The following is a 26,417-nucleotide window of genomic DNA, read 5'->3' on the forward strand; positions in this document are numbered from 1 at the left end:
TACATCTGTCCTACTCTGGCGTGTTAAGATGCTCAGCGCGTGCTGAATAGGCTCGTGCCGGGGTGACGTTGCGTTTACAAGAAAATCTATAAAAAAAAACCGATAAAATAAAAGGATTGAATAATATCCGTTTGATTTAAATGAGAATCAGTGGTGCGAACGATGACTTTCAAAGTTTTTATCCTAGTTCGGTTTTATTTTTGTCTGGGTGTTTTTAATTTTAACTTTTGGTGTGTTATTTGATGCAGGTATTGTCACTTTTATGTGCATCTTGATGGAAAATAGATGCTACTAAATAAGTAAAATACCACAAGCCAAATCGTAACCTGTCAAATTTTTGGCGAAGCAAAATTTGTGTCGCTTTATTTGAAACTATTACTTATAACCAAGTTATAGTGCAATTTACATCTTAGCAACGTTTATGTAATTATTAGTATTATTAGTATCACCGCACTTCACTTCCCAAACCGTTCGGCATACTAGACCATCAATTCGCGCAAGAATGTAGACAAAAGACTGCCGATTTTTTTTTTTAATTCCTCGAATTATCGAGCACACGCATTGTTGCCACGCAGCCCACGTCAGCGGCATCCTGTGTTCTGCGTTTTACCAGAACTCTATGGTAGTCCTTACACGTGAATATGAGGCAGTGGTAATAATAATAGGTAATAACATAACACATACAACGCAGCGGTGGACGGTCGTGCCGCAATGCGAGAAGTGTGGTTGCACTGTTTGAGACGATACGGAAAATATATGTTTTCTACTTTGGGTTACAAGATTCAAGATTATTTATTTGGAAAACATGTTACATTACATACATATAAATGGGTACATACATGTATTGCAGATGAAGAAGCATATTGTTGTGACTGAACACGTTTGAACATGGCCATACGGCATACAAAATATTTACATACATATGATAACGTCTAGTGAGAGGTAGATAGAGCCAAAAGTCCTGAAAAGACTGAGGTCTGCTGCTGTATGGCTGACTGTCACTATTTGAATCTCCATTATTAGATTCAAAAAGTGACAGAGATTGAGATTGCTAGCCCATCGCCTACGTAAGAAGAATCTCAAGTTTACTTTCCCTTAGTCGCCTTTTATGACATCCATGGGAAGGATTTGGAGTGGTCCTATTCTAAACTGCTGAGAACCACACGGCAATGATAGCTGCGCTTATAGCAACTAGCACACACATTGGGTACCTGATATTTTATTTTACAGGTACCACGTGTCAACCTAAGGGCAAGAAGCTGAGGAAACTCTCAGGCAAAAGCTAGTTCGTAATAAGAAGTTAAATAGGTATATAAATCGTTAGAGTAAAATTGCAAGTTTATGAACTCTTAATTGACTTTAAAAGTCTGCGTCGATTGAGAGCCAACTGTACATCGTTTCAAAGAAGAATTTTATCAGCCTTTCCCTTAATTAGCAATCTGCACACACTAATATTTTCCTTCACTATCAGACAGCATGAAAGATTGCACGAGATGAATGTGCCTATTACCTTATGCGCATTTTACGACTTGCATTGGGAAGAAGTTGGAATGATATTATTTTTAGGGCACGTTAGAAGAAGACATACATACATACATTTAATCACTTCTATATCCCCTGCGGGGTAGACAGAGCCAACAGTCTTGAAAAGACTGATAGGCCACGTTCAGCTGTTTGGCTCAATCATTGAGATTCAAATAGTAACAGGTTGCGAGTCCTTCGCCTGTAAGAAGAATCCCAAGGTTGATGAGATCCCAACGAGATGTCCGAGTGGTCCTATTCTTTTTTTATTTATTACGGGAACCACACGGCACAGAAGAATACCAACACACTAATCTAAGACTATAGTGTGTAATCTTCTGTGCTAAAACTAATCACAATATATGTTTAACATTTTGAAAAATTCCCGTTCACAACAATGGAGACGGTGCGAGCGGCGCGTGCTGGCGACGTGACCGCGCAGGTCGCGCGACGCATAATGAGCGCGCTGTTTGGACGCACCTTTATGTTTTACTTCACCTTCAAACATTCGATTTGATTTTTGCAACATATACGTACTTCTTTCGAGTCGTTTAAATTAATGTACCAGGTTAATTAAAGTGACTCGGTACATATGTACTTCTTTCGTGTCGTTAAAATAAATGTAGATTAAAGAAACTTGGTTAGCCCCAAAGTGAGATCAAAGCTTGTGTTACGTTGTTTAGCTTTTTGTTATGACGTGACACGGGACTGCGATAGTTTTCGCGCGATGAAAACGGCGTCGCGCGTGCTGTATACTAACACAACGATGAATTTATATGATAAATAATATGAAAAATTCTTTTATAAAAAAAAAATCAAAGATCCAAGCCAATAAAAAGAACTTCGTTTTTTGTCATGTAATGGCTGGGATTCGAACCCAGTGTGTCACAGGCGAAATGCCGAAATGGTTAATAATTATTTTACTAAAAACTTTGCCCACATTAAAGCTACTATGAACGTTTGCCGCCTTTATCATCTTTGCAAGATGTTTTATAGTAAGGATAAGACTAAAGACAGACATAGACGCGTTGAAACGCGTTGATGTCTTTAGTTTGGCCGTTAAGTTAGCGTTAAAATTCCAGTGCAGAAAACATATAGTACAGTGGGGTATGGTAAGTATGATATCGTGTCGGTATACTTTTGTATGTAGCTCACTACTATGCCAAAATACAAAATGAAAGACATAAAGTTGTAGTTAGAGTTTTGCTTGAAACTCTTGGCTCTGTCTACTCCGCAAGGTATATAGACGTGACTATATTTGTATGTAGGGTTTTGATTAGTGATTGGTCTGTAATCCATTTGTTATACTTAAATCACATTTTAAAATAACCGACAATAAATCACAGAATGAAGCGCAAATCGAAACGAATATGAAACATGAATAAACTCCACGGTTAATATTTATAAACCTTTTTAAATCGTGTGTAAACAGGCTCATCATAAAGCGATAAATAAAATTATAGTCCTTTCACGACACGCTTACACGCGACATCTGCTTAGCGGTACTAAAAATATCATAAATTTTATGTAGTTACCGTTCTATATTCAAATTATATCAACGACAAAATTTAAACGGACAGGGCAAAAAATACTGGCACAAAAATTGTAATCTATGCCAGAATGACGAATTAAAAAGTAACTGTCACACGTTCGCGCCTCTCATAATTTTATATTTCGAACACCCACATCGCACCAAAAGTCCCTGCCCCTTTCCTCGTACGTATAATTAGGAGAAATGATCACGGACTTTATGCGCGACAGGCGTCGAAAGGGCAGGCCCGTGCTTGCAAATATATGACCGATTTTTCTTATACTGCACTAATAAATGTGCTCATAAAATCACGGTCGGCACGTTTAATAAATGCCCTTTAATAGAATGATCTTTATTATGAATCATGGCCGTATTTTCGCGGGATGAATGACTCTGATTTCATTCATCCGACTTCACAGATAGTAATCATACTAATAGCATAGAATCGTAACTTAATATTGATATTCAATTATTCTTAGAAATTCGACCACACGCAATCGATATGACCACAAAATCGATCGATTTATCGATTTAAAACAAAACGGTTCCAAATTTGAAACCGGCGGGCTCTGCTCTCTAATTCCGTTTCCCCGCCTATAATTGACGCCGACGCGCCATTTCTTGTTTCGTTCTGGCGTGATAATTTCGTATGGGTTTGTCTCATACTTTGTAGTGTCACGTGCTAATGTCAGTGCAGTGACTATTTTGACAATTATGTCATTTGGTTGTCACGGGCGTGTCATTTGGGCGACGAACGATTGTAGCCCTGTAATTTCGTTCATATCGTGGAATTCTTGGGGTCACTGACATTTGTTTTTGAAGTATGGGAACATCTGGCTCTGAGAATTTTGACACAGGGGGAGGTAAATGGTGACGTTCACCTTTGACGGACATTTTGAGGGCCTGTCATTAATTTGGGTCAAATAATCAGTGATTTTAAGGCAAACATTGTAATGATTTTAGTGCCGTGCTGTACCTGGCACTTTAGCGGAGGACCACCTGCATCTCTTTCCCATGAATTAAAGAAATAGGCATATATTCATTAGTTATTGCAAAGGTCGCAGAGGTCAAACGGGTGTCCCTTCATGTAAAAACTTGCCTTACCCTAGATCATGGTCGGAAGGCACATCTCAAGCTCCTTCGGGTTGCACCCTCCACAAAAGTGTTTTAGGGCCCGGAGTCCGCCTTCCGACTTTTCTCTCTCCACTTGGTCTGATTTACGGCGTCCTCGGGTTTCCATTGGCTCGCATATAATCTTTTGCGACGTCCAGCCATGATCTTTTCAGCCTGCTCCTTCTACCTGGGTCTGGTGGTAGCGGCATGGTCAGACCTCTATTTCAAACAGATTTGTACAAAATTATGTTACGTTGAAGAAACAAAATTTCCCCATAGAGGCGAAGCCGTCTAAAACCTAGTGTGAACTAAACATTGACAGAAATCAAGTAAACCCGTATACAACAAGCAATACTCCACTCGTGACTGGAAAATTCACGATCATCTCCGGAATTGAGCCGTACCGCCGCATGAATTAAATATGAGCTTGAACTTAGCCCCGTATATCTGTTATTGAGCCAAATGTACCTATAAAGAATTAGAATTCTTATGAATTTCATAGAAAATTGACCAGTGCTTTATGGAATTCTGTTAAGTTACGAAATATTTATATAGGCGCTACTTAAGGTTGTGTTTTCGTACATAGAAGGGAATATAATGGGACTACGTTTAGTTTATATGTTTAGTTGCTACTATATTCTAGTTAACTATATTCTGGAAGACGTGGCTACCGAATTCTTCTTCCGTCTTCGTGGTGCGTAAGTGATCACAAAGGTCACGTTTAACTGAATGGCTTAGTGATGAACTGACAGTTAAATACCCTATCATCGAAAAGAAGAATCGATACAAGGCCCGCGTGGAAGGTTAGTATGTGCATAATGCATTTTTGTAGTACTCAATAATGTGGAAAATCACAAATTCCAATGTCTGAAATAAATTTTCAGGAAGATCCCGTGGGATAGACACTACAGATATTAACATAAAAAACAATCAGATTACTTACTCGTCTCCCATAGAATATACCAGACATACGCTGACCCAAGCGTAATTGATTCAGCGAACCATCATAATTACAATCGATTATTTCATAATCGATAAAAAGTGACACGGAAGCCGAGTAGCAATTATAGATACAAAAAGTATCGATGGAAAAACTTCTCGATTAACTAGCGTTTGATAAATATGGAGTTATGTATGGGAACGGAGGTCAACTTTCTTTTGTAAAACGTTGCGATGTTAACATGTTTTCTTTTACTGATTTTCTTTACCGTTTGTTGGCTGGCATTGGAGGAATGCTATGGGATAGTAAGTTGGCTCATTGAAGCTGATATTATACGTAGTTTTGAAAGTATAATTACCTTCTTTTACCTGTAATGTAGGCGATCATTAGTATCCGATTTTTTATTTATTTAACACCAGATTTACACTTATACATAAATTTACGCTTTTTTCTGATGGGATAGGCCGAGACTAAATTTTTTGGCATGCGCGATACTTGAAATATACATTTACAGGTACTGCGGATGTGTTGTTTGATACGTACGATACGATAGTAGTTATTTGTTTAGTTTTGAATCCATGCATTACGAATTTATCTTTTTAAATGACCTAAACAAAGGGATTCTAATGAAGTAAAAACCTTACTCTATAAAGTATTGTATTTGAAAAACATTAATTTTAGCATAAAAAAATAAAGGCAATTAAAAAAATATATACCTATTTAAAACTGATATCAGTTCCTTCTTTAGTAACCTAGAGAGTATATCGTTAGGAAACCTGTACATTTAGGCAATTCCCGTCTGACCTCGGCAACCTTACAAAGGGACCTAACCTAACTAATATTGGATGGTTACACATCTAGTTGCCTGAATACGCGAATACAGAAGTTTTCATACGATGTTTTCCCTCACTGTAACACGTTCGGACACGTTCTTGTCTAATTACAGTTATTACAGAACAATTCGTAATAAATCAAGCGTAGAAACTTACAGGCAATAAAAGTGTTAAAATTCTTCTGCTAGTAACGCTTGCGCATGCCACAGCTATAAATGACACATTTTTCATATTTAGTTTTTATATTGGTATCTGTAATTCCAAATTATAACTATCATTTAGGATTTGTTACATACATAAATCACATCTTAATCCGTATTATGTGCGAATTGAAATTAAAAGATTATTTCGTAAAAACTTACTTCAAAATCACCAGAAATATCATCTAAAAGATAGAAATCGCCAAAACCGCATATCAAAGTGTACTTTTCGGACCACCGAACGCATATTAAACACAAAAACGTATGACTGGCTATGTGTTATACCTACTAAACTAAGAACTAGAAAATTTTTCGTAAGAGGCGAGCGCGCTCGGCGACCCGAGACGCCGTTTCCTGTCGGGTGCTATGACCCCAAAGAAATGGTCTATACGCAAGCGAACTCTGCATTTTGTTTTTTTTTTTAACTTTTTAATTTGTAAACCAGGAAATTGATCGGGGTTTCGGACGGTTGTTTAACGGTCTAATGAGTTCACATTTTTGATGCTTTTTTTTTAGAACTTGGGATGTTTGAATTTAGAATATGCATTTAGATTTGAACAAAAGAGCTTTTCGCAGTGTTTTTGTTTTTATATTCCTAATTTATAATCAGAATTTGATGATGATGTTGCATTCAAATTCATTTCTGTTTTAAATAAAAAAAATGACCAATTAATGCGTATGGGGGCACAGGTTCATATCCTACCTCGGCCACGTATCAAGGACTCTTTTGTGTTATGTGCACAAACACTTAACTCATATATTATGAGTTTGGTTCCTCTGCAAAGATTGCGGAGGTCAGATGAGAGTCGCTTCGTATAAAATCCTGACTCACCCAATCCATGAGGATCATGGTCTTAAAGGAGCACTTCGGGCTCTACTCCAGTAAAGTGAGGATGTAACCGGGACTAGTCAACTAGGAGTACAACAAGAGTTACTTAGTTGAATAACGCTTATATATATATCATAAATTAAAATTATAAAATAAAATTTAACGATTTACTTCTAGCTCCTAAGCGTGTATGTAATGCTTGTAAAGATAATGAATCCTTGTAATACGTATGCTTTACCGCGGGGGGTCTTCCTACACACGCACACGCTAAGAAATTGATAAACACGAAGACACAAATAGTTATTATTGATTATACAAATTGCACAAGACAGTAACACGATACTAACATAAATCCTTGCAAAATAGTATACTGAATAATTGTAAAGCTCGATGGATAAGTCATAAATTGTTCACATTGGTCGAGGATGAGTGGAGAAGTTAGCTCGGCTCAAAAGTTTTTAAAATATAAGGAAGTTAGAAGAAATTGGAAGTCACTAACATATTTTGCCGACTCCACACCTGCAGCGGCTAGCATGGTATGTGCGAAGCGATGTTTTTATCGCGCGGTAACCATCGCTCTTTCACATTTTATTATGTCGTAAAACGGGACGGCGATAGTTTATGCGATGACAAAAAGAGTTCCGAGTGCCATGCTAGCCCAGATGAATGGAAAAATGTAAGGAAGAAGACGACTTCTCAAGAAATGTAAGTAAAGGAGTATAATCAAATTAATTTACCAATAATTGTATCTGCTGTAATCTATTTGTATCTGCGGATGTTGGGACTGTTTCAGTTCTACTTAACCTATATAAACTCTGGTGTGAATTGTCATAATCGAACAATGTGCGCCTCTAATACAGTGTCGATGTGATTTGCATGTTAAATCCTGTTTTAGATAACCTAACACAGCACTTAGTGTTATCGATATTTAGATGATTTCACACTCGGGTTTGCACTATATTGTTGCTAACGTAATACTTAGACATAGTCTGTGGGGTATTCAATAAATATAATGCTTAAATATAATCTTCTTTCTCCAGGGGTAGAAAAAAATAGATACTTTATTTTCCAATTCCAAATGTGATCGTTTAAAAGAAGAATCCCAAGTTTATAAGCCTTTCTTTTTCATCATATTTCATAGGCGCGGAACGAAAAGCAGCAAACAATGTTTTTATTTTTCCCTAATAAACCATGCATTAAAATTCTGTACTTCAAATTAAGAATAAAAAATAAACCTTGTCTATGGTACAATCTGATCGGCCTCTGATTGGCCAGGTGTCGCAACCTTCTGCGTGTTTGCAAAACAAAAGTGAGCGGCTCATACAATTTTAGTTCTCACTTGTGAATTAGCAGCCTCTACTTGTTAATTGGCGGTCGTTAACTTGAATTTTATTGCCAATACGAGAATGTTAATTTGATATACTACTGTGATAATGTAGGCTACATTAGTATTCTTCAGATTTCAAGTGGATAGTCCAATTAATTGTTGGCACAAAATATAATCCTACACACACACGTTGTGTTAAATAATCTCTATTTTTTGAAAATATAAGTGCCGTATAAGAATCGGGGAAGTCCTGGTGAAAATCCAGGCAAAATTAGTAATCGACGCGCTTGTATGAACAGATTTATGAATATGTATGTACCGAAGGAAGTATGCAGATACCATGTGAAATGGTAAGATGTAGTCTCTACTTACGCTTGATTATTAATTTAATCAATATTTATGAAAGTTCCTGATTATAAAATGATAAAAACAAATTATAGGAATATCCAATCATTGTCATAAAAATAATTAGCTTATTTGAAAAGTGGAGATTCACAAGCCGTTATTGGCTTACAAAAAATCCTTATACATGTAAAGAAATCTGTAAGCCCTAGTGTCTTTAAATCGTTCTGATTAAAAAAAAAACGATCACCCACAAACAGCTGTTACCACAAAAAAATTTCTTCTACACGTAGTGATGAGTGGTTCCCGGCACCATTACAAAAAAAAAAGGACCACTCCATCTCTTTCCCACGGATGCCGTAAAAGGCGACTAAGGGATAGGCTTAGGTACAAACTTGGGATTCCTCTTTTAGGCTGTGGGCTAGCGACCTGTCACTATTTGAATCACAATTCTATCACAAAGCGAAACAGCTGAGCGTGGCCTATCAGGCTTTTCAAGACTGGTGGCTCTGTCTACCCCGCTAGGGATATAGACGTGATCATATGTATGTATGTACGTAGTGATGTCACGACGTTTAGCCTCTAATCAACGGGCGTGTGAACGGAGGGTCGCGAACGCGGAAGTTTCTGAGTTACGCATCGTCGGACAGACAGACCCTAGATGTGCAGGTTTTCTTTGTCCCGCAACGAACTCATTAATTACGAGGACAAAATCTAGCAATTTCATAAAAAAAAACACCCTGATTTAGTCGGTAAGTAGCTTTTGTGCTAATTAATAGTTGAATTATAAATTAACTAGGAATGTCTTTTGTTTGGCTGCCTGCGGTTTGATATCGTCAACTTTTATAAACTTTTCGCTGTTGGTTTATAGATTACGACAGGCAGGATATTTTTTTTTTATTAGAATAGTCCGATTGGAATACATAGCGCATTTTTTAAATTTATTTTGCACATAGTTTTTCACATGTTGGTTGGTAGTCGGTCGTTGGTCGTGGTAGCTTGGGTTTTGTTTACTGAATTATTTCTATTTACAGCTTAACTTATGTTGATGTTTTAATAGCCCAAATACAGCTTTATTTTTTATATTTCGGCAGTATTAGTTTAACAAGTGCCGTGTGGTTCCCGGCACCAATACAAAAAATAATAGAACCACTTCATCTCTTTCCCATGGATGTGTAAAAGGCGACTTAGGGATAGGCTTACAAACTTGGGATTCTTTTTTAGGCGATGGGCTAGCAACCTGTCACTATTTGAATCTCAATTCTATCATTAAGCCAAATAGCTGAACGTGGCCATTCAGTATTTTCAAGACTGTTGGCTCTGTCTACCCCGCAAGGGATATAGACGTGACCATATGTATGTGTATGTATGTATGTATTATTTATATTTACAGCTAAACTATGTTGATGTTTTAATAGCCCAAATACAGCTTTATACATACATACATACATAAAATCACGCCTCTTTCCCGGAGGGGTAGGCAGAGACTACCTCTTTCCACTTGCCACGATCTCTGCATACTTCTTTCGCTTCGTCCACATTCATAACTCTCTTCATACAAGCTCGGCGGTTTCGGGTACTTTTGACCTGACCCTTTACCAGGACGTCCTTAATTTGATCAAGATACGTTCGTCTAGGTCTTCCCACTCCGACCTTTCCCTCCACACTCTCCTTGTATATCTGCTTAGTCAACCTGCTTTCATTCATCCTCTCCACATGACCGAACCATCTTAACATACCCTTTTCTATTCCTGTAACTACATCTTCTTTCACATCACAACATTCCCTTATCACGCTGTTCCTTATCCTGTCACTCAATTTCACACCCATCATACTCCTTAACGCTCTCATTTCCACTGCATTTATTCTGCTTTCATGTTTCTTTTGCCATACCCAACTTTCACTCCCATACATTAATGTCGGGACCAACACGCCCCTGTGCACAGCCAGTCGAGCCTTTTTGGATAGTTTCTGACTGCTCATAAAGGCATGCAAAGCTCCATTCACCATGTTCCCCGCGTTCACTCTCCTTTCAATATCACTATCATACTTGCCATCTGATGTAAACTTTGATCCTAGATATACAAACTCTTTCACTTGCTCCACTTTTTCTCCTCCAATCAAAATATTACATGCTGTCATTTCTTTCTCCATTTCAAAAACCAGTGTTTTAGTTTTACTTACGTTCACTTTCATTCCTTTCTCTTTTAAAGCTTCATGCATACAGTTTACCATCTCCTGTAACTCCTCCGCTGATGACGCCAGTATAACCTGATCGTCGGCATAGAGCAGACATTTGACGAGTAACTCATTCATCCTTAATCCACTTTTAGACTCTTTCAAATCTGTCAAACAGCTATCCATAAATAGGTTGAACAGCCACGGTGACGCAACACATCCTTGCCTAACGCCTTTCTCAATCTTAAACCACTCAGTGTGCGCTCCGTTTATCCTGACACAAGCACTCGAATCCTCATATAAGGATTTCAGTGCTCGTATTAAGAGACTGCTCACCCCATGCATAGAAAGTGCTGACCACAATTCATTCCTCTCAACTCTGTCATAGGCCTTTTCCAGATCTACGAATGTGCAATAGACTTTTTGACTCTTGGCCAAAAACTTTTCGGCTATGCACCGCAAGGAAAAGACCTGATCAGTACATCCCATTCCCTTTCGAAATCCCGCTTGAGCATCCCATATTTTGTCATCAGTTTCATTCCTGACTCTATTAATCAATACCTTAGCATACAATTTGCCGACGACGCTAAGCAGGCTTATACCACGATAATTTTTGCAGTCCAGCTGTGACCCTTTTCCTTTGTAAAGTGGCACGATAACAGCCTTACACCAATCTTTTGGTACTCGGCCGCTTCTCCAACACAAATTGAAAAGGCAGTACAACTGACTAGCTACTACGCCTTTTCCTGCTTTAAGCATCTCGACCGACACTCTATCACACCCAGCAGCCTTTCCCGCTTTCATACTCTTAAGTGCTTCCACAATTTCGAACATTTCAATTTCGCCTTCCATCTCATTCTCTTTTTCTTCGCTATAGCAGAAATCTTTCTTATTTCCTTCCTTTTTTTCAAATAAACTTTCAAAATAGTCCTTCCATATCTTTAGTACACATTCTTCTCCTTTCACAACGCTACCATCCTGGCATCTGATCCTAGTCAGCTCTCTGGTTATAGTATTTCCTCGGGCTGACCTTACGGATTTCCAGAATACTTTCAGATTTGACTGAAAGTCTTCTGATAGCCTTTTATCAAAATCCTCTTTATACTCTTCTTTCTTTCTAATCACAGCTTTCTTAACCAAATCTTTCATTTTCTTATATTCCTTACGTGCTTCATTCACATCTTCATCTATAACCTCTTGCATTCTTAAGTTAGCTTTTGCTGCTAACAAATCCAGCCATGCTTTCTTCTTTAATCGCACAAGTTCTTGCACATCTTTACTCATCCACGCATTTTTGTGATTTTTTCCTTTCCTTCTTCTACTTACACCACACACTTCAACAGCTACTTTCACAATTCTTTTTTTAAATTCCTTCCATCCATCTTCAATATCGCTCATTTCCTCTAAATCTTCAAATTCATCCTTCAGTCTATTAATATACTTCTTACCTACATCCATATCTTGCAAATTTTCTACTTTTACTCTTTCCAAAGCGCTGGTTTGCTCCCTTACCCTGTGCCGCCAGCGATTGAAGATACCCCTTATCCGGGATATCACCAGTAAATGGTCCGAGTCAATGCCAGCACCGCGATATGCACGGGTATCCAGCACTTTGTTCTTCAATCTTTCATCTACAATCACAAAGTCTATCATACTTTTTAAAATACCTTCCACTCTTGTGTAGGTGTGGATCTCTTTATGTTGAAACATTGAGTTCGACACAAAAAGATCCCACTCTAGACAAATTTCTAATACACTTCTTCCATTATCATTCACCTTTTCGTCACCAAACGCACCAAGCACCTTTTCATATCCATCACGCTTTACACCCACCCATCCATTAAAATCACCTAACATAATAATCTTCTCATTTGGCTTGGTAACTTTCAATACTTCTCTTACACTATTCCAGAACTCCTCGTTTTCGCTTTTTGCTGATGTTGTACCCCTCGAACCCACATCCCAAGGTGCATAAACACCTAGAACGAAGATCCGAGTGATTCCAACTTTCAGCCTAATCCATAGAAGACGAGGGCTGACACACTCATACTCATTCACGCACTCAGCCATTCGTGCAGAAAGAATTAGACCGACCCCTTGACAGCCTCGGCTGGTACTGGAAATTCCAGACCAATACGCCGTGTAAGGGCCGTGCTGCGTCGCGTCGCATCCTTTCCGCTTCGTTTCATTCACGCACAACACATCCAAACGTCTTTCATCCATCATCTGGCATACTTCCTCAATCTTATCCTTCATTCCTCCTCTTACATTCATCGTCGCAAAGCGGCTTTCAGCAGACCGCATACCGCTCCCGCCGGGAACGAGACGTGATGGGGTGCGGACACCATCGCCGCCATCTAGGTGCTCTTTCAAAAAATTTGCATCCATGCGATTCCCACGAGACGCTAGGGAAAAATTTTGTCCGCCCCAGCAGAGCCCCGCATGCCAGGGTAAGGCTAGCCATTACCTGGGGGTCGCCCAACCCCATGGCGGAAGTGGCACGCTCGAGACTAGGCTCGCCCCTAGCCATACAGCTTTATATTTTAGATTTTGGCAGTATTAGTTTAACAATCACCTCATAAAATGGACAAAAATATGATTAGCTAGAACAACAACTTTTGTCGACCACCAACGGGCCAAAGTGCAACAACCGTAGCAATTAATGCAAAAAAATAAATTTAAAACTCAATCAGTGTACAGTTAGCGTCATGGGAACGTGGGCACATGTATATTGCACTAGTTAGCGGTGGTAATGGTTAATTCCATCGAGGTTGTATGTACAAAGAGTGCGCATTTGGCCAAAAGATCATACCAAGTAAATCTCTCTCTCTCTTCATAATAAGATAAGAAAAGATGCTAAATATGAGTGGCATATTTCAGATTGTATTCGCAGCAGCGTGAAAAGGTGGAGAGGTTTCTAAGTTCAGTGTTTACGACCAAACATACCAAATTTTAAACGCTATCATTTATTTTTTCATATTTATGTTTGGTGGTGGTTGAATTAAAAATAAGTGTGTCGTTTTCTTATGAAGAAGAGAAGAATTTATTTGAATTCCTTCTTCTTGATTCTCATTGCTTCTTTCCTTTCAACACAAGTTATGTTTTCCCTTTAGTTTGGCTTGGCAAGTTCTTTGCCGGCTGCCGAAGAAAAGATGACCAAAAAAGAGATGGAGTTGACAAATCACGCGTACTACCACATATTGCTCTGATAGACGTAATCAAAAAGAACAAGGAAATGCCTTGTCTAAAAGTTGAACATAAGATAAAAAAGCAAAAAAATGCTGGCTGAAAATTATTTACTGTTCTTACATATGAATGCGCGCGTTAAGACAAAACTCTTTCTATGCAACCTCTACGGTTTATTTATAACTATGCCTGCCGACCCGGCGATGCGTGTAAGTCGTATTGGTTTTTGTGGAATCACTGAGCATGGTATTAAAACTTAAGAGTAGTAATTACAGCATTATGGAAATGTTTCATGCGTTTTTATGTTAGATGGAATTTTTGATGTGATTTGTGGAAGGGAATTTTCATTTTGATTGATCTAGTTTATTCATGAAGATAGATAGATAAAAGAAAAAAAGAAGGTATTTTTATATACATCATTTTGGATGTAAGTATATTTATAATGATAATAATGACAATGGACATTCATTAAATGTCAATTTCCTGTAACGGTAGACAGAGTCAATAATCACGAAACTCAAAAGCTGAATTATTAGAGAATTGAAGAAAACATAGTGACAGAGTGCAAGCCTTTCGTATTTATAAATACTTACAATATATTAACAATATTTGGTAGATACGAGAAGTTAACTCTAATACCGGAACGAATGAGATCTCTGCATTTCAAAAAGCTTCTTACTATCAAAAGGACTTTTCAAGAATATTTTCAACATAAACAGGATTTAGAAGTGGCGAAATAAAAACAGTAATGACGCGAAGTGACTGCCTTCTGACTTCCTAGATTTGCTAACAGGTAACCTGACCAATTGAAGCATGATAATATAATTTTATAGTCTCGTTTATATAATTAACTTTACAAGAAAAGCGAACTTAAACCTAGATCTTTTTCAAACTGACCGAAAGAGTAAGGGTAACTGTAAAATTAAAAAAAGTCAAAAACGTACGTAGGTAACGTAACACAAGTACGTAATATAATGCAGGCTTGCTCACAATGTTTTCCCTCACCGTAAGAGCGTCCGCAATTTTATTATATCAATAACTAAAATAATCTAACGCTAATATAAATTATACCAACGTCCAAGTTTACATATGCTCATCAAAATATTATGATATCTATCGTTCAGAAACAAAACACGGACATCATAAAACAAATACAAACATATCATCATATCTAAACGTTCACAAGTTTTTATCCACTAATTACTTTTCATTAACTGACCATAACCACCCATCCATAGGATCGTCAATGGAAAAACAGCTTTACAACCTTTTTGATAAAAAACAAAATTGATTGTCGTTCAATGTGACCATAGACCACTCCTAGAAATCCATATTGCTCTAGTTCGGGCAGGTTATATTGAACTTTAAGCGCGAAAGGATACGGATTATTATTGTTTGCAGTTACTTTTTTTTCTTTATTGCTAGTAAATTAAATTACTCGCTTGGGAAGGCTACTAAACGGCCGGCTTGTAGTATGCTATGTAAATTACAGATAATTAATGTAAATGACTGATGTTGATTCGAAAAGGCAAGAGCAACTTGTTCAACATTTGTATGACATTCAATCAAGTTTTTTTTTATTGGGTACAAGAATAATCTATAAATATATTAAACATGTTTATTTATAATTCGCAAAAGGTATTTTGTACAACTTGCATATGCTCTGTAAGATTAAAATAAAAATTCCGTTGTCGGTATTTTCTCTCGTTTTTACTTCACTAGAGAAAACTCCTGGGTACACTTATGACCCCTATTATAGATCATCGTGTATTTCACAGTAAAAATAGGTACCCACACTTACCTATTCGATAAACAACTTGCTACTTAAAGTTAAGACTGTACAAAATAATAGTGTACAAATTAAAATGACGCTTAACATTAAAACCGAGCAATAAAGATTCAAAACCAACATCTTAACCGCAATAGATTGTTATCTATCGCATGCATTAATTATTAATCTAAATTAAATTGACGACATACATAATTAAAATATTCGTGAAAGTCGAGCTGGGAGACAATGCTGTGAGCCTCCCACGCCAAGTCGAGTCAAGCTCATCGTTTTGCCCGTGTCACCTAGATATCGCTAAGGTTGAATGTGGAGCAGGGTCTTAATTTAAAAAAATGCGGGCTATTTTTAATCTGTGCATGTGTCTTTTTTGGAACGTTTTATTTTTATAATTTTTTTAAAAGGTTTTTCGCACATTTATAAAAATCTAATTTTAAATTTTAAGTATCAGGCATTTTAGTTTTTTTCCAGGCTGTTGGGTGTGTTAACACCGTAAAATAAAGACGTGATATATGTTTGTAGTATGATATGTTTATTCAATAAAACTGTTTTATTTTCTTAGTATAAATGTTTTTTGTTAGTAAATTGTAAACGTTATTTGGTACTTACTACACAAAACAATATCAGTTAACCTCATTAATCTCAGTGTCAATTCTTACAATTTCTTAACTTTTCTACACGGAGCATTAAGCACTGGTTTAACAATTAACAAATACAGTTACAAATTAACATTCAACACTCGATTTACAACGAACCGCCATTTTCTTTAAAACAAAACTCAATATCCCTATGGTCATATTTAAAAAGTTAATAACCCTTATATCTTTAGACATACGATTCAGTATTGCGTTGAAATATGCATGTTTTTAGGGTTCCATGTTTAAAATTCGGAACCCGTAAGGATCTGTTTTAATCTATTTGTCTGCAAGATTTTCACAGAAACAGGAATGCATCTGAAATTTACATAAATCTATCAAATTTGAATTATTCAATGCAAAAATTGCTTTTAAGCCAACGCGATCAAAATGTAACCGAACAGTATTTTAAAAGTTTGCAATTTGCAAGGGAATTAAATAAAAACGTTTGGTTTTGGTCTCCTTGTCTTGAAATCTTAAAAAGTGGCAAGAAACAAGACTTACATTGTGTAAAAGCAATAAATCTGGTAGCCGTAAATATGTATTTGAATAATAAAAAACTATTTTTCTGTAACAAGAATTATTTTTATGCGTAGCAGAACTCTCAGTGCGCGAAGCCAACTCACTCTTGACCGGTTTATGGTTTGCGATGGTGCGTACAGTTTCGGGTGGCTGCGCATCTAGGGCTAAGGTGAAAGAACAAGAGAAAATACGTATACGTTTACGACATATGCCATATTTTATACGAACGTGTGGTAGCACCTTTAATTGGTGTTCTAGATTCATCTTTAATGTCGGTGTGTAATTATAGAACGTCCGTGGTCGAACAGTTAAGATGGTCGAATAAAAAGACTACATATCCATGACTAACCCTTCGTAAGTCAAACGACCAACAGAACAGTTACATACATATGGTCACGTCTATATCCCCTGTGGGGTAGACAGAGCCAACAGTCTTGAAAAGACTGACTGGCCACGTTCAGCTATTTGGCTTAATGATAGAATTGAGATTGTAATAATGACAGGTTGCTAACCCATCGCCCAAAAAAACAAACCAAGTTTGTAAGCCTACCCCTTGGTCGCCTTTTACGACATCCATGGAAAGAGATGGAGTTGTCCTATTATTTTTGTATTGGTGCCGGGAACCACACGGCACAACAGTAACAGACTCATAAAATTGACAAATACTAATCAAACAGACTTAAAGAAACAAAAAGGCTACCATTTCCGATACCAATTAACATTGTTCCTGTTTTTCCTGTTTGCGAAACGCTATCAAACCCAATCTGTTTTCGCACAGTCGCCGCCGTTTGACAATGAAACGAGCCACAAGAAGCGTTTCACACGGCGTTGCGCGCGTATTGCGCAAACGCATGCGCGAAGGGCGGACACTCATTGTGTGTTGGAGCCTTTACGCCGGGAATTGGGTTTTTGTCGGAGTTCAACGGTCAGGATTGATAACCTTAAGTTATTAGATACTTTAACCAGAATTAAAGTTCTATAGTTAACATAGAGATCGGAATAATAAAAGAATTTAGAAGTGGTAAGTACTGGTGGATGTGACGTTGCAGCTGATAAATGTGACACCATAAAGTTTATATTTGCAACTGCGCAGACAATTGTGCGCAATGCAAGAAGACGACACATCTTTTCTATAGTGTCAATAACACTGTTTCATGAGTGCCTGCCTATGCCCGTTTTGTGATTTCTGGGATGGATAAATTAGACTATTTCGAAAAGCGAATGAGAAAGTTAATTGAAAAAAGTCATTATAAACTCCTGGGCAGCGTCATGTTGCATATAAACTTTATACCGGGGTCATCCAATATACCTTTACGCCGCATTTATGAATTTGGATACGCAATTGGGTGATATTAACATAGATCGCGACCCGGCCCCGATCATCGTGTTGGACACATCTTCGAATTTATAATTCGATCTTTTTTTCACATGTGTAAATCACACCTCTTTTCGAAAAGAATGCATAGACTACCTTCATCTTTCCATTTGCCTCAAACTGGCACTTATACCTAGAACCCTATTAAGAAATAAAAAATAATTCTGGTTGACTAAGTAAAAATACAGGGCGAGTGAAATGGTAACCTTGGAAGGGTTAAGACGAATACGTACCTTGGCCAAATAGCGGACGTCCTGGCGAAAGATCTGGCCAAGAATACTCTAAGCTCACAAGTTTGCATTATGAGAGTTATCATGAATGTCGATGCAGCGAAAGAAGTATAATGATCGTGACAAGTAGAAAGATATATAATACTCTGTTAAATCCTCCAGGATATTGGCGTGATTTCATGCATATATATGTGCATATGAATACCTTATTAACCTAAGTTATTTTGCAAAAAAAAAAGAAATAAAATCTTCTTCAACAGACATCATTATAACGACCTCACCAATTTAGAAAGGTGCACAGATAATTAAGAAAAAAAAACCGTGGTCCATATGGGTACATAGTCGGTAGGTCTATTGTCTTAAGAAAAATATACTTTATACGGACATAAAAGTTATCAGATTTTCACACGGTCTAACTGTTGTTATATACAGGCTGTTTAGTTTTATAGTGCTAAATTAGGGACGTTATTTCACATTTTATACGATAAGTCTTGATGAGATGAAGTTTTATAGTTTTCTCTTTGGAATTAGTTATTTTATTCTATGGACATCTTAAAAAGATAATACGGAATGATAACATAGTATTTATTACTACTGTTTGCATCAGAATATGTGAGAGATATTTACGAAAACCATTTGTCTTTAAATATATTTTTCTCCATCCAATATATCCTATTTTTGTATGTTTTTAATGAATAAACTCTACGTAAATATCTATATTTATATATGTCTTGGTCGTATAGGTCGGTAGTAACGTTATAGGCTACTTTTTTCTGGAATTTTCCATAAAAGCGAAGCCCTCCTTAAAAGCTTGTCTACTTTTATAAATCGCATGTTTTCTTTTTCATCTACCTACATATTTACTGACAAAGATCACTGATATATCTGAGTAAAGAAAATATGATTTGAAAATCCAGGTGTACCATACGTATTTTTAATTCAGACATACTGTATACAGACTGCGTATTGAGGCAATTAATATGTTTGCAACACAGTTGCGCCAGCGCAGGCATCCTTGGCAGCCGCTCCCGAAAACTAGCCTTGATCCATTTCAAAACGATTTCAATTAACAAGTTTACGTAATTAGATATTTACATTTTAACTGGTACGAGACACAATTGAAGTGGCCTTGATATTTTTGTCTACTAAGTCGGTCACTCTAGAGGATAAAAATTTTGAACGATATCAGTATACATACGTTTCTATATTTTCCATGTGCGCTGGAAGAGATTACATAATGTGATAAGCCCGCCTTTTGCACACCGAAATCACCGAAATAAGCCTGTATTGATTTCGGTGTGGAAAGGGAATTTCATTCATTCACATAACATGCAGGCAAATTGTTTATATTATGCTCCTAATAATTGTGATCTGGTAGCGTTCTCTTTAGATAGGAATTGAGAGTGCGATCAGAACTGAAGAGTCTTAGTCAAGAAATAACATATGTAAATTCTACTAACAGAGAAAGTTAATCCGACCAACCTTACTTTACTTAACTTATTAAGTAAGTTTAGTAAGGTTTTTAGTAAGATGAAGTGATTCAAATTTATTAACGATCCTTTCTTGGTTTTGCAAACTAACAGACGATCTTACCTTAACTGGTCTTTTTACTGGAACATACATAACGAATCTATGTTTGTGTATAGTAATACCACTTTTATCAGTCGCATCGGTAATGAAAAACTCAATAAAGTAACGACCTTATTAAAAGAACATTAAACATAAAATCCGAAATCAAAATATCGCTTTCTATCTCGCTCATAATTAAATTTCAGTTCGTGGGTCCAAATGGCGCGCTCTGATAGGCTGTTGGCTCAAATATTTTTCTCCGGGTGTAACTTATAATAGTCGTTATACTGTACTACAACATCATCAAAAGTTAATAAAGGCGGCGACATCAGCTGAGGCCGCCGGAAGCCGCTTCAGGTGTGGCTCCGGCCTTATTTCGTATTCAACGAGTGCCCTGGGTTCGGGCTTTAAAAGGATAATGACTGCTACTGTTACTGTCGCTTTATTGCTATAAACATATGATGGTGACGACATTTCCTTTAGAAAAACAGTTAAATTACAGCCGCTTTTTCCCATATTTTTTTTTAAATATACTTTATTCGATGTAAGTATTTAGCTTCAAAATTCCATCCTGTGCATAGACTTAGAATAAAGTATCTGTGACACGTGTGGATAGTCAATCAGACAAGAATTATAAGGATTCAATTGCTTTACAACTACGGACCCATTAAATGCTATCTGAAGTTACTGTTACAAAAAAATAATCTTTATGGAATTTTAAGTATTGTTTGTATTTGAGGAACAATATAACGCAGTATGCTTGTGCTAAGTTCGTATATACCTATTTTGTTACAACGTTTCTGATATGTCTAATTTTCTCTCTCTGTCTGCCATTCAAATTAATCTCAGAGCGAAGTAAGGAAATGTCCTCTGTAAATGTAATCTGTAAAAGGAGCTGTAGGTTAGCCAAGCAGAGTTGAAAAATTATAAGGTTTGTTTTATCCATTTTGTAACCCAACTCACCTCGGAACGTAAGTCCCGATTGCATCCTCATTTCTTAAGATGGACCCGAAGTCCGCCTATCATGGATTGGGATACGAAAAGAAACATAAAATGTGGATGAAAACATAAAAAAATAACAGTATAACAAGCGAAACCGTAGCATGATTGTGTTTACAAGTACGAGTACTAAGTTAATGGCTCTAAATTATCCATTTTGTGACACGATCCATTCACCGGTCATATGACACACACCATATTGTGGCAAGAACTTACAACACACAAGTTTTCCTTTTTTCGTGGGAAATCTGACGTTTTCACCACACACTGAACAATGCCCCTTCATGCCAAGAGAAGCATATACGTTGGAACATTAGACCATATTAACAAAGATATACAGTTTAATTTTAAGTGTTTAGTTGTGATAAAAATATGTAAGTAATTATTTGAGAAATTCGGTAATAAAATTGTATTGTAGCGGATTTTTATAGCGGTAAAAATTAAACGTTAATCTTGTACTGGTAAGAGTTAACAGTTTTTACACAGACTAACGGTGTCATTCCTTATGAAGCTTTTATTTCAACGACTCTTCTAATTTAATCTAGCCCTTTCTAAAAAACTTCCTTTAAAAGTAATTAAATACATCGTTGTGCATCCAAAACCGCTTCCTAAACAAACTATGCAGTTTTACTCGTGTTTAGGTAAAGGTATGAGGGTAAAGTATATGTAAAGATTTTCGTAATCAGAATGTATAAAAATGGAATGCGAAAGGTCTGAGTGGGAATTTTTACGACAGACGTATTTAGGTCAAATTACGGATGTCCTGGCTAGGGCCTGGTCAGGTCAAGATTAGTTACCCGAAACCGCCGAGCTCGCATGACGAGAGTAATGATGTGTGTCTAAAAATGCATCGTAAATATTACGATGAATTTTTGATTTACGTGACATTTTAACTGTTATCTATAACGATTTTATAAAACCTTGTACGCCCATTCTCAATATAATTTCCTCGTTAACCAAATACCCACGCATACAAAATCGCGGGCAAACGCTATTAATTTATAAATACTAATGTCATATCGGATGACACAACAAAAACCATCAAATTTCGATTAGAAGACCACCAATGATTAATAGATATACAAACGTATTCGTTATACTATCCTCCTACGCGAGTGTCGTAAGGAGCGGAGGCTGATTCTGGTACACGTCTCACTTCACTCTGAAAGTTATTTTTTTATATTTTCGTATCGGCATTTGGCACTAGGGAATATAAACTGGGGTCCCGGCTCTTTGTCAATCCCCAAATTTTTGGGATCAAATTCCATAAACCTCGGAATTTTCGGGGTTTTTTTTTTAAGACAGAGGTATGTACTATAGATAAACCAAAAATGTTTAAAGTATAAACATATCTAACGAAGTAATCATGGATTATACTTAAAAAAATATTTTAATATGACAATCTACGATTGTGTAAAATGAAAACCTACTGCTATAAACATACTCCAGTCGGGAAAACCAGGTGCTGACGTTTATGTACGTTTATTTACTTATACCTAACTGTAACATTTGAGCCATCGCTAACCTCAAGGGGGTTCAGTGCTTATATAGTTTGTAAGCCTGTAACTTTTTTGTCAAATACAAATATATTAGATTTATACCAAATTATTGAAAAGTAAAATGACATGAAAAGTGCCCGCGAAAGCCTATTTTCCAATATTGATTTTAAATCATTGGTTCTTTCGATTTATTTAACTAATATTATAAGCGAGTCTGTCTGCTCTGCTTTCAGGGGTCAACGGCTGGTCTAATTAAAAAAAAAAAACAATAGTACATCATTTACGTATAGGCTAATTTTTTCGGGAAATTCCACAAAGCGAAGCTCCTGGTTAATTATATTTGGACTTATGTGGGATCATCTATTTATTTTTTATGGTGATGGTGAAAAACTGGTAGGAATGTCTCAATGTTTCACAAGTGAAGCGAGTTCTAATTCAGAATCAACCAACGGCCTACCAATTTGTTCTTCGCCCGATACGATCTAAGGTAAGCCGGGTCAGCATTCAAATGTGATTTTAATTGCTTCAGCTGCAAATCTTAATTTGCCTTAATTTTATTACGTTACGCTAATCGTGTTAAGAAAACACTTCAAGGATTTGTTACTTAATGTATTATTACCCTATCTTTGGGATCGTTTGTCTTTTTTCGGATGTATATAAAATGCCTCTTTTGATTTTGTGAAATCTCTTCCAATATTTACTCATAATGATTAAAATCACAAATTATTAATGACTATGTCGTAAGTTTGTTTGTTACCTCTCCATAAGTTATTTATTTATTTTATTTTATTTTATTTTATTCAGAAAATATACAGTCCTAAATAATGATTTAATAACTATATGAGAGACTATTGACCATTTACATATTTTCACATGTAAAAATCTAAACAGCCTGTCAGCAAAACCACACTACATACGTCATAACTAGGACAGAAGGAACCAGAAAAAAAAGACAAATAGAATTGACAAATAGATTTGAACCATTTGAGAGTCATTATCTAAAACAATCTTTTTGAAATTTCGCAGAGTCTGATTAAGGACATTGGGTATTTCATCCCGGTAAAAACTACAGTTACTATGGGATTTGTAAAAAATTCGGCGAAGCCAAGTAAAAGGTAGTCACCTAAAATATATATATTTAAATATTACTTGCCTTCAAAAATGCAATGAAAGTCTCATCGGAAACATATTGAAGGTAAAGAAATTTGCAGTAATGACTAAATGTTTGACAACGTTAGCACTACTGATCGTATAGAGTGCTGGAATTTCATTTGTATATTCTTAAACAAGTTTAGGAAAGTAAGGAACGATTTCCCAAAATTCCCACAGGAACGGGAATAACCGCGATTCTCACTTAAAAGCTGGCGGAGCGGCGAGCGTATATTTTGTATTTAAATGATGTCATAATGCAAGACATGTAGAATGAATTACTGAAGACTGCCCACATGGCATCAGAAACTATATTACATCAATCATATTGTAATTAAATTAGTGTAATGTTTATCTTAATTTATTGGTATTTAATACCGAAAATTATGGACTTGTTTAACTGGTTATTACAAAAAATCCTTGATTCAATATGGATAAGGTTCCACTGCAATGCGGAGATCGAATTGGAGTCACTTCATGTAAATTGGAAGGATCATGACATACCTTAGTTCTCTGAGAGATGAGAATTTAACCGGGATTTACGCCAGTATAAATAAATATATCAATATCTTCCATATTGATATATTTTATTTACGTTCAGCCCTACTGCGTTGCTGTTTCTGAACAGATCTTACGCTGCTCATTAAAGATTCTAGGTCGACTGCAATCGTTAATTAGAGAGATAAGTGCTGTATTAATTGTATACTGCGTATCGCGCCATCTAGCGGATGCTGGCTGCGAAGGTTTGAGAGGGACTGTAGACATATGAGAAAAGAAGGAAATTGATGCAACTTTTTCTCAGTACACAGTGCTAAAGTTTAATTTACGTAGTCGAAACGATAATAAAGGATATATAATGACATGAAACTCTTAAATTGATTGGCTCAACTAAGTGCGTGAAAAGACTGAAAAATAAAAACTAAGTTACACAATACTGGCTTGTTATATAAAAATATTACGTTGTTGAAGAAACTTAGTACCTATTTAGACAAATCGCAGGCTGTATAATATCTAAAAAGCGTGTTGCAAAAAATTATATTTGAAAAAAAGAAAACAGTTGAATAGCTTATTGCAGTAAAATCTGCAAGAGCAAATAATGCATGTTGTGTTTGCCAGTAGAAGGTTGTTCAACTTATCTATTTTGTATTTTAGCATCAATGTTGTAACGACCAGTTTGCGAACAACGAATATAACATCACTAGTATTTACTATAGGCTTCTGGTTTGTAACTTCTGGATAACGTTACATTTTAACGTTGGAATGATTTTAAATTGCAGAAATATTCATAAAAATATACCCTTTAAAAAAAAATTAAAGCATCTCTATTTTTACAGCAATATTTTGATTTGAGAAATTTTGGAAGTTATTTATAATTTTTAATAATACTTATTAATTTTATGATAAAAAAAAACTGTCGTGATTATATGATTACCTAGCAGAATGAGGGGTCACTTACGGAGTAGAACGTCTTTAATTTTAATCATACCTACATATAGAAACGTCTAAATGATTTGCGGGACAGGCAGAGCCAATAGACGTGAAAAGACTGAAAGACCAAGTTATGGCTTTATGATGTATTCAAATAGTGACAGGTTGCTATCCGCCTATTCCAACCTTTCAGTTTTTGAATATATACAAGAATAATCACAAGGTCACCTTGGTGGTCGCCTTAGTGATTCTCTTCTTAAGTGCTGGAAACCACACCGCACGCCCAGTTATAATCAAGTACTTACTCTTACCAAATTTTAGTTTTGATCAAAGTTTTATTTCGTTCTAATCCTTGTGTTCGAAAATATAGCACGTTTACGTAAATGTTCCTTAGGTAGTTAATTACACACGCGAGTTATCGGAATTTTAATGATTGTCAAAGTTCAGTCGACGCGATGAGGAAATTAATGCCATGATTTTTTGTTCCCACTTACCCAAGCAACGTCATAGCAGTTTAATGAAACATACCTGAAAACAAAATAAAATAATATGAATTTATGATTAAATATAGTAATAAATATCATTTTAATAATAAATATCAAGGCATAGCCAAAAAATCTTTTCATACCGTACCTACATAATGCAAATATTAGCATGTCTCTTCTGAAAATTTTTGAACAAAAACCGCAAAGATCGGGTTATAAAGAAGTATGTAGGTGTTATAATGATATTTTTATAAGAGAAAAAATATTTACGACGTCATTATGCATGACTCTTTTAGGACTGAAGAACGAGTAGGTACCTACTAAAATTTCATTTTACGTAGCATGACGAAGAATTTTTTTACACTTTTTTATTTCAACAAAAACTAGTTATAGAAGGTTATATATCATACGATACTGGCATGGAAAACGAAAAATATTAAAATTTAAATTAGCGTTCCAAACTTGACATTTTTGAAATCCGTATATCCTTCGAAAATCAAATCCGAAACGCGCCAACGCGCCTGAATTCGGATGTGAACGGTTGCGAAAATGGAACGGATATTGCTCGTTCCTCTCCGCGGCCATTCTGATCGAAATTTGAATTTTGCCGGTTAACTGACCCCATCCGGCGCGGTAACAACGCTTTGTTTCTCAGTTGGGCAAGTATCCGAACGGATTGGGCGCTGTACAGTCTGCAGAAAATTAATTAGATGATTGCTAAATTGCTGGGACATTGTTCG

At 36.3% G+C, this 26,417-nt stretch overlaps 1 protein-coding gene across 1 annotated transcript in view; it reads right to left on the minus strand.

Moving 5' to 3' along the window:
• LOC106135985 (putative transcription factor SOX-15) overlaps positions 1–26,417 on the minus strand; it is a 112,423-nt gene that overhangs the window by 8,419 nt on the left and 77,587 nt on the right. The window lies entirely within an intron of this gene.

The sequence above is a fragment of the Amyelois transitella genome, chromosome 24 (genome assembly GCF_032362555.1).
Source record: "Amyelois transitella isolate CPQ chromosome 24, ilAmyTran1.1, whole genome shotgun sequence".
Classification (NCBI taxonomy): Eukaryota; Metazoa; Arthropoda; class Insecta; order Lepidoptera; family Pyralidae; genus Amyelois; species Amyelois transitella.